Consider the following 16501-nt stretch of genomic DNA (forward strand, 5'->3'; position numbering starts at 1 on the left):
TATAAAAAGCCCCTGGGTTTGGCCCCAAGGTTTTCAGTGATGAATCTTTCTTGAGAAGCAAACAAGTAAGGATAAAAGGTTGAGGGCTGGGATTTGGAGATTCCTTCTGGGAAGCACTCAGGGCACAGAGAGCTCCAGTAGGCATGGCAGGGCCTTCAGTCTGTGGAGGAACAGAGAGCACTAAGCAAGCAGATGGCCAGGCCCAAGAGGAGTGATAGCATCTCCAGGCCTCTCAGGGGTTAGCTTGCTGAGTGACATGAGCTCAGCCCCTAGCTGTGGTGATAGCCATAGCTATTGTGGTCCTGTAGTCCCTGAGCCACGTGGTCCTTGCTTACTGTCCTGGGATTCTCTCCATTACTCCATCTTGGGGAAAGCAGCGGCTGAGCCCAATGCAGCCAAGTCAGGTAAAAACTCAGGATGATGAAAATCAAGAACAACACGGATGAATTGGGACTTAGGAGCTTTCTTGCTGCTCAGTACATTGACTATAGGGCTGCCTGCCAGATTTAGCAATAAAAATATAGGATATCCCATTACATTTGAATTTCAAATAAATGACCAATAATGTTTTAGTATAGTGTGTCCCAAATATTTCAAATTTAACTGGGTGTCCAGTATTTTATCTGTCAATAAAATAAATGACAAATAATTGGCTGCTATTTCAGTATCAGATACAGCATAGAATCATCGAGTCAAATGGGACCTTTAGTGCTTATTTACTCAATGCATTACTGTAGTCAAAGCATATCTGAAACGCCCTAGGAAGGATTAGATCCTACCTCTCTTAAAGAACTCCTTTACTTCAAGAAAATTCTAGCATCTAACCCAAGTCCACTTTTGTGGTATCTTTAATTCAGGTCTGTGTGAATGTGTATATGTATATGTCTATATGCGTGCCTGTGTGTGTTCACGCATGTGTGTGCACATGTGGGTGTGCATGTTTACGTGTGTGTGTGCATGTGCATCCTTGTCACTGGTAGAAAGAAGGACACAAAGAAGTGTATGCTTGCAGACCTGAATTAGGCTGTGTCAGACTTCTGTCACTTGTGAGCACTGGAATTAGGGGTGAGTCATAGGGCTCGGCAGAATAGGACATTTGTAACAACCTCAGAGAATAGAAGACAGTCTCAAGAAAGACCTATTTATTCCAAACTCTCAAGCAATATCTCTTCAAAAAAATGAAAGGTAGGATGACAAAAATATGCCAAATGATAATTTAAAGACAGGAGTATTGTATTTCTTGAACTTTAGCATATAATTTACTGAACTAAGATGTCAGTCATTGTAAGCACATGTGGTCACATTTTTTTTGAGTGCATATAACCTTCTAAAATGAGAACCAAAGGAAGCACTCATGAACAACTCATGTCAGGAGTCTGTTTATAAAGAACACTTTGTATACATTGAGGTGTGGCTACTAGCAAATTTAATAGAAACTTATTCCCATACATAAAGAAAGAAATGTATCTTTTGACCTTCCAAGAAGGAAAAGGCACTTTGTGGCCTTATCTAATTTCAAGGCAGACATCTGTATAAATTATGCAGCTTGCTCTGGAGAACAGCAGAGTGGTCTCTCAATATTTTCTTTTTCTTGGTTTGGTTCCAAGATTAAGAAATTGGTGCAGCTGAGTGGAAATAACTTTTTCATTATTACCTTCTTCCAATTTTTTTCCATGTAAATTGTTTTCCCCAAAGAATAGAAAAGAGCCATATGTCATTGGCTGGTTGCTATTGCCTCTCCAGTTATTTCTGTATCTTTCAGTGCACAGAAAGAGCGATACATGCCCTCAGTGTCTCCTGTTTTACCCTACTCTTGGTTAAGTTGGATTTAAAATGAGTGAGCACTTTTCTTCTAATTCAAAGATAATGTTTCTGCTTTGGATTTCAGTTACTTATCAAATGCTTGTCACTGCAAGATGACTGGGTCATCTGATCATCCAAACTTCTTTAAATGAAAAAATTGAGACCCACTGAGGGCATATGACTTGTCTAGGGTCACACAGATAGTTAATCTCAAAGTTGAGTCTTGAAGTCAGATTTCTTTCTCATCTGTCCCCCTTCTCAGTTTACCATCCTCAAACCCTGGACCTCTGAAACTCTCCCACTCCCTACTCACAACTGCCCTCTGCATAATATGTTATGGAAAAACCTGGTGTCTCCCCTCTGTTCATTTTTAGTTTGGTTCAATAAAATTCCAGTAACGAGGAGATAATTTGCTGTAATGGAAAGAATTTTGGCTGAGAAGGTAAAGATATGGATTCTACTCTTAATGCAATCACTAATGGTTCCAAGATGTGACAAGTGATTGGTTTACTGCTCTGAATCTCAGTTTCCTCACTTCTAAAATAAGGAGCTGGGTTATATCATTTTTAACGTTCTTACCAGTTGCAACATCCAATAGAATATTGCAACATGGCATATCTTTATCTCTGTGAGGAAGGTAACCAAAGTTGAAGAAAATCAGGATTGTGTTTTATATCAGTGATTGAATATGTAAGCAGCTGTAATTATGGGAGAATTATTCCTCTCTGGTGTGTGTATGTGTCTATGTGTGTGTGTGTGTGTGTGTGTGTGTGTGTGTTGGGGAGAACAAGGATAGAGTATAAGCAGAATTATGGAATTTTTAAGGGTAGTTTGGGATGTGTGTAAGAAAGCTGACAAGATGTAATGTTTAAAGAAACTATTAGGATAGTAAATCATCATAACCAAGCGAGGTTGTGTTATTTTCCCATTTAAAACCCATGCAATTTTCTAAAGTGTCTACTTATTAAAACTATGCCTTGGTGTATTTTCCCTTCCTGTTTTCAGGGAAGAAATACATTTTTAAAACTTTAGGTTACTATGGGAATATGCATACAGTAGTGCATCAGATTTGAAAACACACTTAAGGAGCCAGCCCCATGACTTAGTGGTTAAGTTCAGTGTACTCTCCTTTGTCAGCCTGGGTTCGTGGGTCTGGATCCCAGGCTCAGACCCATACCACCTGTCAGCCATGCTGTGGCAGCAACCCACATATAAAGTGAAGGAAGATTGGCCCAGATGTTATCTCAGGGCTAATCTTCCTCAAGAAAAAAAAAAAAAGAGAGAAAGATTGGCAATAGATTTTAATTCGGGGCTAATCTTCATCAGCAAAACCAAAAAAATACAGTTAAAACCCTTGCAGTCATCTTACTTCTTTTTGTCTTTTTTTTTTTTTTTTTTTCTGCCATAATGCTGGGTCACCTTTGCCACATGAGTGGTAGATCATGAAAGTTTAGAAGTGCTATAAGTGAGGTCAGAGCCAGAAACAGAAGCAGTGCAATTAGAATAGAACCCTTGAAGATAAAGCATAAAAGGGACTTCCCTCTGTATCTGGTGTTTCACTTTTGACTTATTTCTCCCTGTCCTCCCAGTAAAGGTAAGTCTGTAACTCTCATATGCAGCCTAGCAGTTAATAGAAACTTGTCTTCTGCAACGTGCAGGGATAGATTTATTGAACTGATAATACTTTCTCACTCTTCTTTTCAGTGATGATTTATTTAAACTCTCCAATTGATTTAAATTTAATAAAAAAGGAACTTTGCACATTGCTTTGTTGAAGTTAGATTTATCATTTCCAAAAACACTGCAGTATTCAAGATTAGTGCAAAAGGGGCAATAACGGTTACTGGATTTAATTAAAAACAATAAATCAATTGGTCAGTGGTAATGGGTGCTCCACATAACCCATTGGGTACATGACTATTTAAGGAGTCAATATTTTAATCTTAAAACATCTGATTAGACAAGATCATTGAGCTAATGGCTATTCCATAAAGCGATGGCTTTCCTTTCATGTGGGGACTGTGAGGGCTGCCTGGCTGGGGGAGGATGCAGTTGGCTTGTGCTTCCCTTCAATTTGCAGTGTTAGGGAAAAAAAAAACAACCCAGGATGCATTTTACGGATGAAAGTCAATAACATAGAAGGGATTTTCTGGGGAAGCCATTTACTGCTAATTATGGTATATGCATAAAGCTCTCTGTGGTGCTATGAGGTTTTTACTCAGCTGTTTCATGCAGGGCAAGAAATAGACTAAACAGTGTGAGACGTATATGTAGCTATTCATAAAATGACCGTCACTGATCTCTTACTTGGAATTTTCCAAAGACCCCGGCTTTCAGGCATTCTTCTCCCCCTTTTTTCCTCCTCCCACTTGGCTTCAGGAACAGCTTATAGCCTGCTTATCTCAAGAATTAGCCGAGAGAAGGGGCATGGTGAGTGAGGGTGCTTGCTATCCACACGAAACGGACATAAAAGGGACATTTTCTTTTGAAATAAATGAGACCTTTAGACTATTTTAACTAATACATGTGTCTACAAATCCTCAAGAGAAAATCATGTAACGTCCACTGAAGTGTCTTAGAAACTATATGAGCATTTATACATATATATGAATTTTATATAATATATAAAGAATATATATATAAATATATGTATACAATACATATATTTGCATTTTACATAATATAAATAATATATATAAATACTATAAATATATGCACTATACTAAAGGTAGACTGATTATTTTACTTAAATCAGGTCTTACAGAAAAGTTTTGCTAATGAAGCTCAGGCAGCCTGGCTGATGCACACACAAGATCACTCGTTGCAGCAACCTTGCATAAGCTCCATTTAGAATATAGCCTTCCAACTAGACGTCTTAGAAGAGCCAGTTTAGAGGCATGTAGGTGCTTCCTGGGAGCCCAGGTACCCGTCCTCAGTGCTCATCTTTCACTTCACTTCCCTGCCTTCAGGTGTCCTGTGATGCTCCGCTTTTCCTCTGTTTTCGTCTTTTTGATGAAGGCTTAATTATGAAGGTTTTAGCATCAGTTGCCTTGTAGCCTCTCCTGGGAATATCCATTTTTAGACTAATGTATAGTTGTGGATAAACGATACATGTCTTTTGAGATATTTTAGGCATTTTCCTTCAACTAGAGATATGATGGGAGGAAAACGAGGACTAGGGAGCAACTTCTTGTGACCCCAAGAATACCTGTCTCCTTTCATGGTCAGAGTTGATTTCAAAGGTCAGAATTCCTTTCTAAGACATAAACTGAAGTGGTTTGTACTCCAAGTTTTGCTTTTTTTCCTACAAAGATATATATTCTTGAGTGGACATCACTTACTGGAAAAGGCCAGCAGCTGAAATGGAAAGAATGTGTGGATTTTGCCAGCCCCACTATTTACTCTATGAAGGTGGAAATAGGCTATTTAATACAAGGACGCAACTGTCGATGTAAATCTGAAAGAAAAATGGGAGCTTAGCTTTTGCAGGAAGCCTCTTGTTAATGCTGAGAGGTTATAACAAAGGCCCCGTTCCCTTTTTGCTGGGGCTGTATAATTACAGGAAGTGAATTACAGCAGATTCCCTGAGCAGAACTGAAATTTATGGTGCAGATTCAGAGGGCAGCACATGAGGTTCACAGGCTTCTAAATCGACAGACCACAGTCAGCATCTGATATTGCTCAAACAGTGTTTTTATTTTTCTTTTGTAGCTTATGGTCTGTAATTTTGTTTATACCTCTTGTCAAATGTAATATTACAAGAGTAGAATACTACATGCTCAATGGTTAGAAAGGCCAAGGAGGTTGGAAGAGGAACATAAACTCTCCATACCACTAGAATGGAAGAAATACAGGGTATCCAACAAAATGCCTTCCTAGGAGAGGATGGATCTTCACAGTGAGCCGAGCTTTGCTCTTCTCAACTTGCCGCAGGTAGAGGAGTCGCTTCTTTGTAACCCATGAAGGCATGCCCTCTGGAGGTAGGCCCACTAAGTAGCTGTGAGTGAGATCGCAGAGGGCAGTGCAGGTAGGGACGGGGGCCTGGGCAGGGGCATACCTCTGGGCTGCAGAAGCCCCCTCTTGCTTTCATGGAGGGTCTTTCAGGCTCTCAGAGGTTGTTAGGCTTTGATGTCCATCAGGATCTTATATGCCTAAAAGCTGAGGTGCTTAGAAAATAGCCTCCTCTACCTGCTCCCTGCTTTTTCCTCCTCTCCAAAGTGGGGGAGAGGGATATGACCATCTTGGAGAGAAGGCATTTCTTGTGTGAGAGGCATGCTCAAATGGTGAGCCATGCAGCCAGCATGTGGATCTGAGAACAGTTCTTGGAGGTCAAAAAAGTCACCTAAAAATACCAAAGGTAGTCAAAATTCAGTGTGTTTGTAGGAGGCAGTGAGGGGTCTTGGGTTTCCCCCAACGTGCCCCTCCTCTGTGCAGAACCAAGCAGTACCCTCGGCCTCAGCTGCAACTTCTCCAGGACCATAATAGAACTCCAGGACTTTCCACAAGGACTGGAGCAGGACACAGAGACAGATGCCACAGAGCACCTTAAGAACAAATAGATTAGAGTACGTGTGAAAACAGTGAAAAGACAGAAAATCTATCAAGGACTATCAAGGATTGAATGGATGTTTTTTAAAAAATTTTTTAGTTTTCAATTTTTTTTTGAGCTAACATCTGTGCTAATCTTCCTCTATTTTTCTGTATGTGGAACACCTCCACAGCGTGGCTGGTGAGTGGAGTAGGTTCACGCCTGGAATCTGAATAGGCGAACTCAGGCCACTGAAGTGGAGCACAGAACTTTAACCACTTGGCCTCCAGGCCAGGCCCTTTAGTTTTCTTTTTTTGTTGTTAAAAATTTTAAAAATTTTATTGTGACAGCCACATGCAAAATAATGAAAGTAGACCATTATCTTACATCAAACACAAAAATTAATTCAAAATGGATTAAAGACTTGAAAGTAAGACCTGAAACTATAAAACTCTTAGAAGAAAACACAGACAGCATGCTCTTTGACATCAGTCTCAGCAGTATCTTTTCCAATCCCAAGTCTACTCAGGCAAGGGAAACAAAAGAAAAAATAAACAAATGGGATGACATCAGATTACAAAATTTCTGCACAGCAAAGGAAAGCATCAACAGAATGAAAAGACAACTGACTAACTGGGAAAAAATATTTGCAAATAACATATCAAACAAGGGGTTAATTTCCAAAATATATAAAGAACTCATACAACTCAATAGCCAAAAAATGAACCACCCAATCAAAAAATGGGCAGAGGATATGAACAGACATTTTTCCAAAGAAGATATATAGATGGTCAAGAGGCACATGAAAAGATGTTCAACATTACTAATTATTACGGAAATGCAAATCAAAACTATAATGAGATATCATCTTACACCTGTCAGAATGGCTATAAATAAACAAGACGAGAAATAAAAAGTATTGGAGAGGATGTGGAGAAAAGGGAACACTCATACATGGCTGATGGGAATGAAAACTGGTGTAGCCACTATGGAAAACAGTATGGAGATTTCTCAAAAACTAAAGAGAGAAATACCATATGATCCAGCTATCCCACTACTGGGTATTGATTCAAAGATCATGAAATCAACAATCCAAAGAAATTTATGAACCTCTATATACACTGCAGCATTATTCCCAATAGCCAAGATGTAGAAGCAACCCAAGTGCCCATCAGCAAACAAATAGATAAAGATGTGGTATACATACACAATGGAATACTACTCAGCCATAAAAAAGACAAAATCATGCCATTTGTGAAAACATGGATGGACCTTGAGGATATTACGCTAAGTGAAACAGTCAGATGGGGAAAGTCAAATACCACATGATTTCACTCATATGTGGCAGATAAACACAGATAAGGAGAACAGACTAGTAGTTATCAGAGGAGGAAGGGGTGGGGGCAAGGCAAAAAGGGTAAAGGGACACATATGTATGGTGACAGATAAAAACTAGACTATTGGTGGATATGATGTAGTCCATACTGAAATATAGTGATGTACACTCAAAATTTATACAATATTGTAAGCCAATATGACCTCAACAACAGCAAAATTTTATTGTGATAAGGACACAACATGAGATCTGCCCTCCTAAATCTCTGTGTTACAGTATTAATTACAGAAACAATGTGGTACAGCTGATCTCTAGAATTTACTTATCCTGCATAACTGAGACATGATGCCCACTGATTGGCAGCTCTCCATTCCCCCCCAGCCGCTGCAACCGGCAGTCCACACTGATGCTACGAGTCTGGCAGTTCTAGGTCTCTCCTCTGAGAGAAAGCATGCAGCACTTGTCTTCTTTGATGGTTTATTACTCAGTGTAATGTCCTCCAGGTTCATCCATGTTTTAAAAGTCAATCATCTTTTAAAGAGATTTTTTTAAAAAATAAGAAGAAACTCTTTATCCACATTTTTATCATTTCTGGTCCTTTCCATGACTTTGGGTGGACTCTCATTTCCGTCTGGCATCATTTCCTTATGCCTACAGGACCACTAGGTGTAGCAGTGTGGGTCTGCTGCTGACTAGTTCTGCTATCTCTAAGCTTTGCTGTGTCTGAAGTTGTTTTTTATTTCATCTTCATTTTGAAAGAGTTTACTGGGCACAGAATTCTGGGTGAGTTTTTCCTTTCAGCACTTTAACGGTGTCCTTCCGCTGTCTTCTGGCTTGCACTTGGTGGTGGACTGTCCATCATTTGTGGTGTCTTTTGTGTGGTTCCAATTCCCAGTCACTTGGGGAGACTGTAAAATGATTTCTTCTGGAAACAACACTTTCACAACTAAGCGGATGACTTGTTCAAGTGCAAAGTGACAGTGTCTGCTTGTGGTCCTACTATATGTAAATTCCACATCCATAGGTTCAAAGTTATATGCTTATTCAAATTCTGTATTAAGTTTAAGAGTTACATCTTCTTCATGAATCTCAATCACGTAGCTGATGTATTCAATGACATGTCCATCATACTCTTGAGTGTTTAAAATAAGTTTATCACCTGCATACAGAGAAGGCCTACTTTCAGCTAATCCTGGAACCTTCAGAATCAGAAAATCCCCATTTCTTTTCAAGGTGACCCCATTCATATTATACTCTTTCAGTTCCATTTATGCATGAATCTCCTCAAGCCAAATCAAAGTTTAAAATTTCTCCTTGTAGTTTGACATCTTCAAAAGCTCTGTGAGTAATGGCTGACAGGTCAGTATGTTGATTTTTTGTTTTACACATTTTTTAAGTCTATCTGGTGTTGGATAGTGTGGAAGAAAACTTGGAAGTTGTCGTCTTGAGTTCCTTCTCTGTGTGGTCACCACCACTATAGTTTTGGTAGAAGGTAACACTTGGGAACTTTTAGATTTTTGTCCACGAAAATGGTTCTTGGACAGCTATCAGTGACTTCTCTCCACTTACGACATTCACTTCAAGGACTCACCCGATTATGAAATTAGGGAAGCAGAGCAGAAGGAGCTCCTTGCAGCAGCCGGAATCTTTTGCATCACATACAATCAGAACCAGGGTTCCGCCACCTGGAGGGATGAGCCTGCCAGCTTCTGTCACCTGCTTCCTTGATACACTCTTTTCTTCTCCATTCTCTCCTTTACAGGCACAGTTATTTGGGGAGACTTCTCTGCTGTTCACCAGACTGCTCTCCGTCTGATAGGTTTTGTTTTTGCTGTAGCTATCTAACGAGTTAATATTTTCATCTGAAAAATTCTTCTTCTCAGGAACAGAAACACAAGACACCACGGGGCACGTTTGGGCTTATTCAGCATTTGAAATCTGAATTGTTTTGCTTTATCCCAGCCAGCCAGTTCGCATCTAAGTTTTGAGGAACGTCTCCTTTGTGCTATCCAGATCACCATATTTTTGCTTCTTCCTTCTTTTAGAGTTCCAAAACTTGTCATCCTCGTGACTTCAATATCATCTTTGTTCTTCAATAAAAGGGCTCCACAGGACTCATCGGCAGCCTCTTCACCAGCAGGGGAATCTCGCCTTTTCACTGGGATCATGCAGAGTGCTCTCCAGACATAGCGCGACTGGCTGCTCTCCACCACCACAGCACTGACCACGTCCTATCTTCGAGGGATATATCCTTCTGGAAGTTTCAGAGATCCAAGGTGAAAAATATACTGTCGTCTATCATCCCATTCCTTCCACAGAGGCTAGAAATGCAGACCCTGTCCACACGCTTGTACCTCAGTGGCTTCACTGAGATGGGCTCGCTACTCCACGTGCCCGGCCAGTGTCCAATACTCAGCCTCCATCCAGTCTCCCTTGCAGGGCTGGAAACCTTCCTTCCGTAGCCTTACGGGGCAAGGGCAGGGAACCTGCAGCCACGGCGGTCATGCAGCTAGTTTGCAGAGTCTCAGGATCCCATCTGAGGGCTCGACAGCTTAGGTGGCGGAGCACTCAGTGCCCCTGCCAGACCCTTGGTGTGCCAGGTAGCTGCGCTGTCGCCTGTGCTGCTGTAGGATGCAAGGTGCTGCCGGGCCTCCACTGGTCGGGAAATTGTTGGTTCAGTAACATGAAGCGGCTGAGCTGTCCTGACACAAAACCGGGAGACAGTAAGCTTCACAAATGCTCTCCAGAGAGAAGTATGTTGTCTGACTGGTGTAGCCAGCCCCTTCCATCGAGGAGGTCTCGCAGCAAATCAGCACTCGCGGACTGGAGCCTGACGGCCCTTGGCTGGGGTTTCTGCTGTCATCTTCCCATTTATCAGAGACAGCTTCCACCCTGATGGCTTTCAGTCCATTCAACACTTAATTTTCTTCCACAACTGCAATAACTTCCTGTCCAACATTCAAAAGCACTTTGCTAGTCACAGCCTCATTGGAGAAGTAGATCGAATCATCCATCGTGCCGCAGTCACTGCAGTACCTTGTGACAACGCCGTGGACGGTTTTCAACTTGCTGTCACCTTCCACGAGGTCGGGTCCCGGCGGCCCCGCCTCCCCCCTCGGGCCGTCCACCTTCTTCCAGAAGAAGGCCACAAGGTTGGCCGTGCCTAGTTGTCTTTTTAAAAATTGTTTGAAATTTTTTAAACTATTCTCTCCTCTTATCCTCCCCTTCCTCCTCCTCCCTCCTCCCTCTCCCTCTCCTCCTCCTTCTCCACTCTTCCCCCTCCCTCTGCTTCTTTCTCTTTCTCTCTTCTCTCCTTTCCCCCATCTCCTTCAGATTAGTCACAGGTAACTATTAGGAAACATTTGAGAGAGAAGCTGAGGCCAAGGACCAGGAATGTACATGTCCAAATACTGGACTGAATTGTCATCTGCCTGGAAGGGGGTGAGTTTGAGGACCCAACCTGTTTGATGATGAACAGTCTTCTCTTCCTCCCTCCCTCCTCCACTTCTGTTTACTCATCCAGCAATTACTTCTTGAGCATCTATCTGTTGTAGGTAGACACATTTTGCTTGAACAGGTGAAAGGGCTTATAAACACCATTTCACCACAACCCAAGACATCCATGAGTTCAGTCACTCAGTATTTTCTGAGTATCTTCTATGCTAAAATGCCATGTGGAGATTAAAAAAAAATAGAAAACACAGATAGTACCCTGAAGGAACTTTTAGTTTAGGGGGAGAACTTCCTTCTTGCTTGCCTTCCATACCTGTTGTATTATTATTTTATTGTGTTTTTCTTTTGCCCATGATTAGTGTACCAGCTGCCATGCTAAACTCCATAAAGATTCCTCCAGTGACACCAAACTCACATCCACATTTAACTCTAGGGGAAGATGCACACAGATGCCAAGAGGTCATGGCAAGGGCTGTGACTGGAGCCAGTGCTGGTTAGGGAGATTTCATAAGAAAACTACCAAAGAAAGTAAATTAAGAATTAAGTTCATATAAAACACATCTTTCCCAGACATTTGTAAATATCTTGAGCAATGTGTTTACTTTTAATCGCTTTTCACTGTCTTGCATCCCTGAATTTCTGTTGGACTGAAATGGAAGCACTGACATCCAAAAAAGACCTACCCCCTTCAACAACCCACTTGAAACCACATAAAATATTTTATTAGGACATGTCTAGCCTGATTTCTTTGCATGAGTGAGACGAAGAGTTCAAAGTCATATTTGTTGGAACAACCTTCTTTGGGTGCCCGATACCAATGCAAGCAATCCCAGAGTGGTGTTGATTGTTTGCACTCAGCAGATATAATCCACTTGGGAAGGTCTCCTGATGCGGACAGTCTTGGAGGTTAAAGATTGGATTAAGTCTGTCTCAATTAGTGAATGAACTTTTGGTAGCATTTACTCAGATTTTTCTGCTTTCAATGCACAAAAATAAGTTAGTTGATTACTTTTCCTGTGCAAGGGTATCCTGCAGGGAGTCTCAGTCCTGTTTTTGTGTTTTAAATGGCTCTCACAGAAAGATTCAAAGTAATTAAGCTTATCACTGAGAGCATTGGTTTATGATTTGCAAAACTACTAATCCCTTTTTTAAACAAAGAAATAAGGAAGTGCTTGTTAAGGACACCAAGGAAACTAGAAATCTGTCTGGTTATTTCTCGACCTCTAAAGCAGTATCTGATAGACTAACTTATTCAAATTCAAAGAAAGAGAAAGAAAAGACAAGCGTTGTGAGAAAAAATAGAAATTACCCAGTTTCAGGTTTTTATTCCAGTTTAGATAAATTACCTTTATCAAGCTTTGAGAATCGTTTGGGAACACTACATGCCAGTTCTGCCACATAATTTAATCTATTTAAGTTTCCAAACTTAATTTCAGTTTATATTGGGGAGTTCTCATAGATCTTTGATACAAAGTTAGGCTTGTCTGTGATTTCATCTATGTATAGATTTAAGGGTTTTTTTTTTAAACTCAAAATTAAAATAAAATCCAAAGCTAGGGATGAAGGTAAGAGGAAGAATAGTTCTTTATTTAGGGCTGATCAAGTTTAAATTTATTTAATTTCAAATGGCCCCTGTCTCTTACGAAGTGCATACAGTATTTAAGACTCTGTTTCCTTATACCAAAACCAGGGACTCTGCATCAAAGTGTATTGCCACAATAATGTCATTTAACAAATAACAACAAAAATCTCAGTAGTATATAATAATATGTGTCTGTACCTCCTATGTCTGGGACTAGCTTTGAGTGTTGGTTAGGGAACTTTGTTGTCTTGGCTCAACTTACTAACCATCCAGGAGTCTGCTAGCAATTTGTAGATCTATGCTGGCCTTGGCTGGTTGACTGAGGTGACTGGGCTTGTTCTACAGGACTCTCATCCTCTGTCAGGCTGGGCTAGGCATGTTTTCACGGTAATGCTATTGGTAAGAAAGATGAAGTGGAGACATGCAAGAATTCTTCAGGCCTAGGATCAAAACTGGCACATCACCATTTCTACTCTATTGACTAAACACTTCTCAAGGCTAGCAGAGATTCAAAGGATAGGGAATAGACCTTGCTTCTTTAGGGAAAGGAGCTGCAAATTCACATGATAGAGCGTGAATAAAAAAGGGAGTGAAGAATTGAGTCATTAGTGCAATGAATTTATCCAACCTCTTAATTAAAGAGTTAGGGTCAGGCTGTGATCTGAGGGTGGTTCAACGTGAGGCAGTGGAAGGGGCAAGTTGGCAGTGGAGAGAGGGAAGGCCATTTTCTAGGGCCTCAAACTCAAAGTGGGCTTCCAAAATGACCCATGTTAATTATTTGTGTTAGAACGGTCTCCTCATTGATTCATATCAATTGTGATATTGGGTAAAGTATAGACCACTCAAGGATAAGTTTTCTGCAATAAGTTTTGCATTTGAAAGGCAAAAAGTCCACAGTGGCAGTTGTTGTTTGCTGCTTGTTTGTTTGTTTGTTTTCACATTTGTATCATGGTTAGTGGTCTCAATACCTGAAAGTGGCCTGGGCCCCTCAGGCTCTCTGAATGAGCCTGATTAAGGCAGACCTGCAAAAAACCAATGGATTCCCCTGAAACAGCCCCTGAAACAGTGTTCAAGGGGACACATGTGCACTGAGAAGCAGGGCCATTGCTCGGCACAGGTCACCGCTTGGCTGGGCAAGCGTAAAACGTGGAACAGGCACATTGGGAGCCAGGATAATGGGCCTTTAAAATCTATTCTGAAGTCAGAATGCCTGCTCTGAATTCTGGCTCTAATATTTGCTACCTGGAGAAACTTTGGCCAAGTTACCTAATCTCTCTGTGCCTTAGTTTCCTTATCTTTCATTTAAAAAAAATAGATGCTGCCTTATAAGATTAGTTGGAAATTAGTGCAGAAATAATAATAGAGCATTTAACATAGGTGAGGTACATAATAAGCAAGACTTACATTACTTAGTTGTCTGTGTTGTTGTTTTGTTGACTTGGTTTGGAGGCAGGGAGGAGGGAAGCCTGTGGGCCCTCTGAGCAGGAAGTCTAACTGACAGAAGCACTGCATACAGTGTACATGGGCGGAAAGCATGTTCTGATGAGAGGGGTAGGGAAGGCAGGGGGCAGCAAAGATAAACTGCCTAACCATTGATGCTACCCAAGGTTGGCTGTTTGTATATGCCACTGCTTCATGGCAAAACTGTGTCATTCTTTTCTTTTTCTGGTAGTTATTTTAAATTGAAAACTAGTCCTTCCCATAAATAAGAGTTCAAGCAGTCACAGAAACTATATTAAATAAAGAACAAATAACCAATTTACAAGTATTGCTCAGAGAATAATTAGTTGCAACCACTTGCCATAATGTAAAATACATTACTTTTCAAGAGCACCAAAATTAATTGTATTCCAAATTAGTTTCTATCTTAGGCTGTCAATTCACTTTCCTTCCTACAAATCTTTCATGGTTAAAGACATTTTAATGCTGTTAGGAAATAGCAGGATTACCATTCCATTATTCTTTCACTAATAATCATATTATTTAATTACTGAGATTCTCTCCCTGAGGAAGAAACTGATTGCTCACAAATTATAAATGTCTACAATAGTCATCTCCCCCATGCACAAGTCAGTCAGAGAGAAGCATTTTCCACTCAATTCTACGATACAAGCTTGTCCCAAGAGCAACAGCAGAGATGAGCTGTGATGAGAGCCCAAGAAGTTTTAGATAAGTAGGTTCAATGGCTAAACAAGATAGGATGGAGTTTTGTTTTTAAAATTTGGTAATGCTGGGTAAGACAAAAGTAAAATGATTCCTCATCTCTTCTGCCACCATCAGCCACATTTGGGTGTGGAGAAATGTATTAGCTGTATTAACCATGTTTCTAGCTTCTGTAAACTTGATGCTTTAATGTCTTCCCTATATGCGTATGTCAGACAATCCTTGTTCTGGAAAATCCCACGACATGCCTGAGTCCCCTTGCCTTGGCCTCCTGCCACCCTCATCATTACTCACCCCCCCAGGGGGGAGTCTTCTTCCTAGAGGTTCACTTTTCAAGTGCAAACCAACCAATCCAGAGTCCATACCCCAACCATCTCCTCTACAGGGCTTTCAGACTCCCAGCCACTATCCTCTTGCCTAATCACCCAAGATCAGGTACCAGTCAACTCGGGACAGGCCCTATGTCCCAGAGCTCACAGAAATTATTCAGACTAGCCCATCATAATCCTGCTTACCCTGCCTCACCCATTTCTTACCCCGGAAACCACAGTAGAGGCTCTTGTCCATGTTTCCCCCACACTCCCTCTACCTTGAGCCTGATGATGGTGCTTCTCAGTGTGGCCCCCATGGCATGATGTGTCTCTTGGGATCTTGAGTATAAAAACTATCTTTTCAATGGCAGTTGTCTCCTGATGTGTTGGCCTTACCATATCTAGATAATCTAAGTTAAACTAAAAAAAACCTCCTGAGTCTGGCAGGGTCCTCGCATGAGGGTGTCTGCTGTGTGCCCTGAAGTTTCCTGGGAGGTGGACTGGAAACAATGACCTACTTTGAGGATTATCCACAGGCCATATTGTAAGTTCTGGAAATTGTGCTAAAACATCAGAAAATAGAGCAAGTGACAAAAATCCCTGGATGCCCTGGGGAAGTGGTGGCAGGGGTCTAAGACTCCATATCTACCAAGAGACTTATTTGATTATGTGTTATCCTGCTATCCAGGTTTATATTTTATAGATTGTTTATGTTTAAAATTATTTATAAGTAACATGTAAAGAGCCTGGAAGTCATCACTCCCATCCTTACAAAAAGAAAAAAGGTGAACAAACTGAAATCGGTGACTCTTTTTAGACCCATCAGAGAATGGAAGTCACAGGGCAAGCTGCCACCCTCAAAACTAGAAAGACAAGGAGAGACAGAGTATTGCAGCTGAGTTCAGCTAACCTGGAGCAGAAGCCACTGGAGCCAATAACTGGTAGGAATTGACAAATCATTGGAGGATGAGTGTAGAACATCTTGATAGTTAAAAACTTTTGGGGGCAGTTGTCTTTGGGGCCCCCACAGTTTTATCAGTTTTACTTACAGAAGCCTCACCATATTCTTCCAATGAAAATCAGAGAAAACTCTCCTCATGCTTCAGGCAAAGGGAGGCAAAAAGTAGCCATTTGAAATAAGCCAGGAACATTCTCCATAGCAAAGGACTACTCTCAAGGGAAACTAATTGAAAGAGCCTTATCTGACGTAGGAGAAGAGGAATTAGATAATTCAAGAAGCTTATAGCCTTCTTGTTTCACCTAAGGGAAGAAAAAGAAAAGACTAAGAAATGTTTCTGAAGGTCAGAGCCCAGAGACTCAGGGCC

At 41.0% G+C, this 16501-nt stretch overlaps 1 pseudogene; it reads right to left on the reverse strand.

Moving 5' to 3' along the window:
* Positions 1 to 8464: 8464 nt before the first annotated feature.
* On the reverse strand, positions 8465 to 15432 carry LOC100062319 (RNA helicase Mov10l1-like; annotated as a pseudogene).
* Positions 15433 to 16501: the final 1069 nt, after the last annotated feature.

Source organism: Equus caballus, chromosome 1, assembly GCF_041296265.1.
Source record: "Equus caballus isolate H_3958 breed thoroughbred chromosome 1, TB-T2T, whole genome shotgun sequence".
NCBI classification, from domain to species: Eukaryota; Metazoa; Chordata; class Mammalia; order Perissodactyla; family Equidae; genus Equus; species Equus caballus.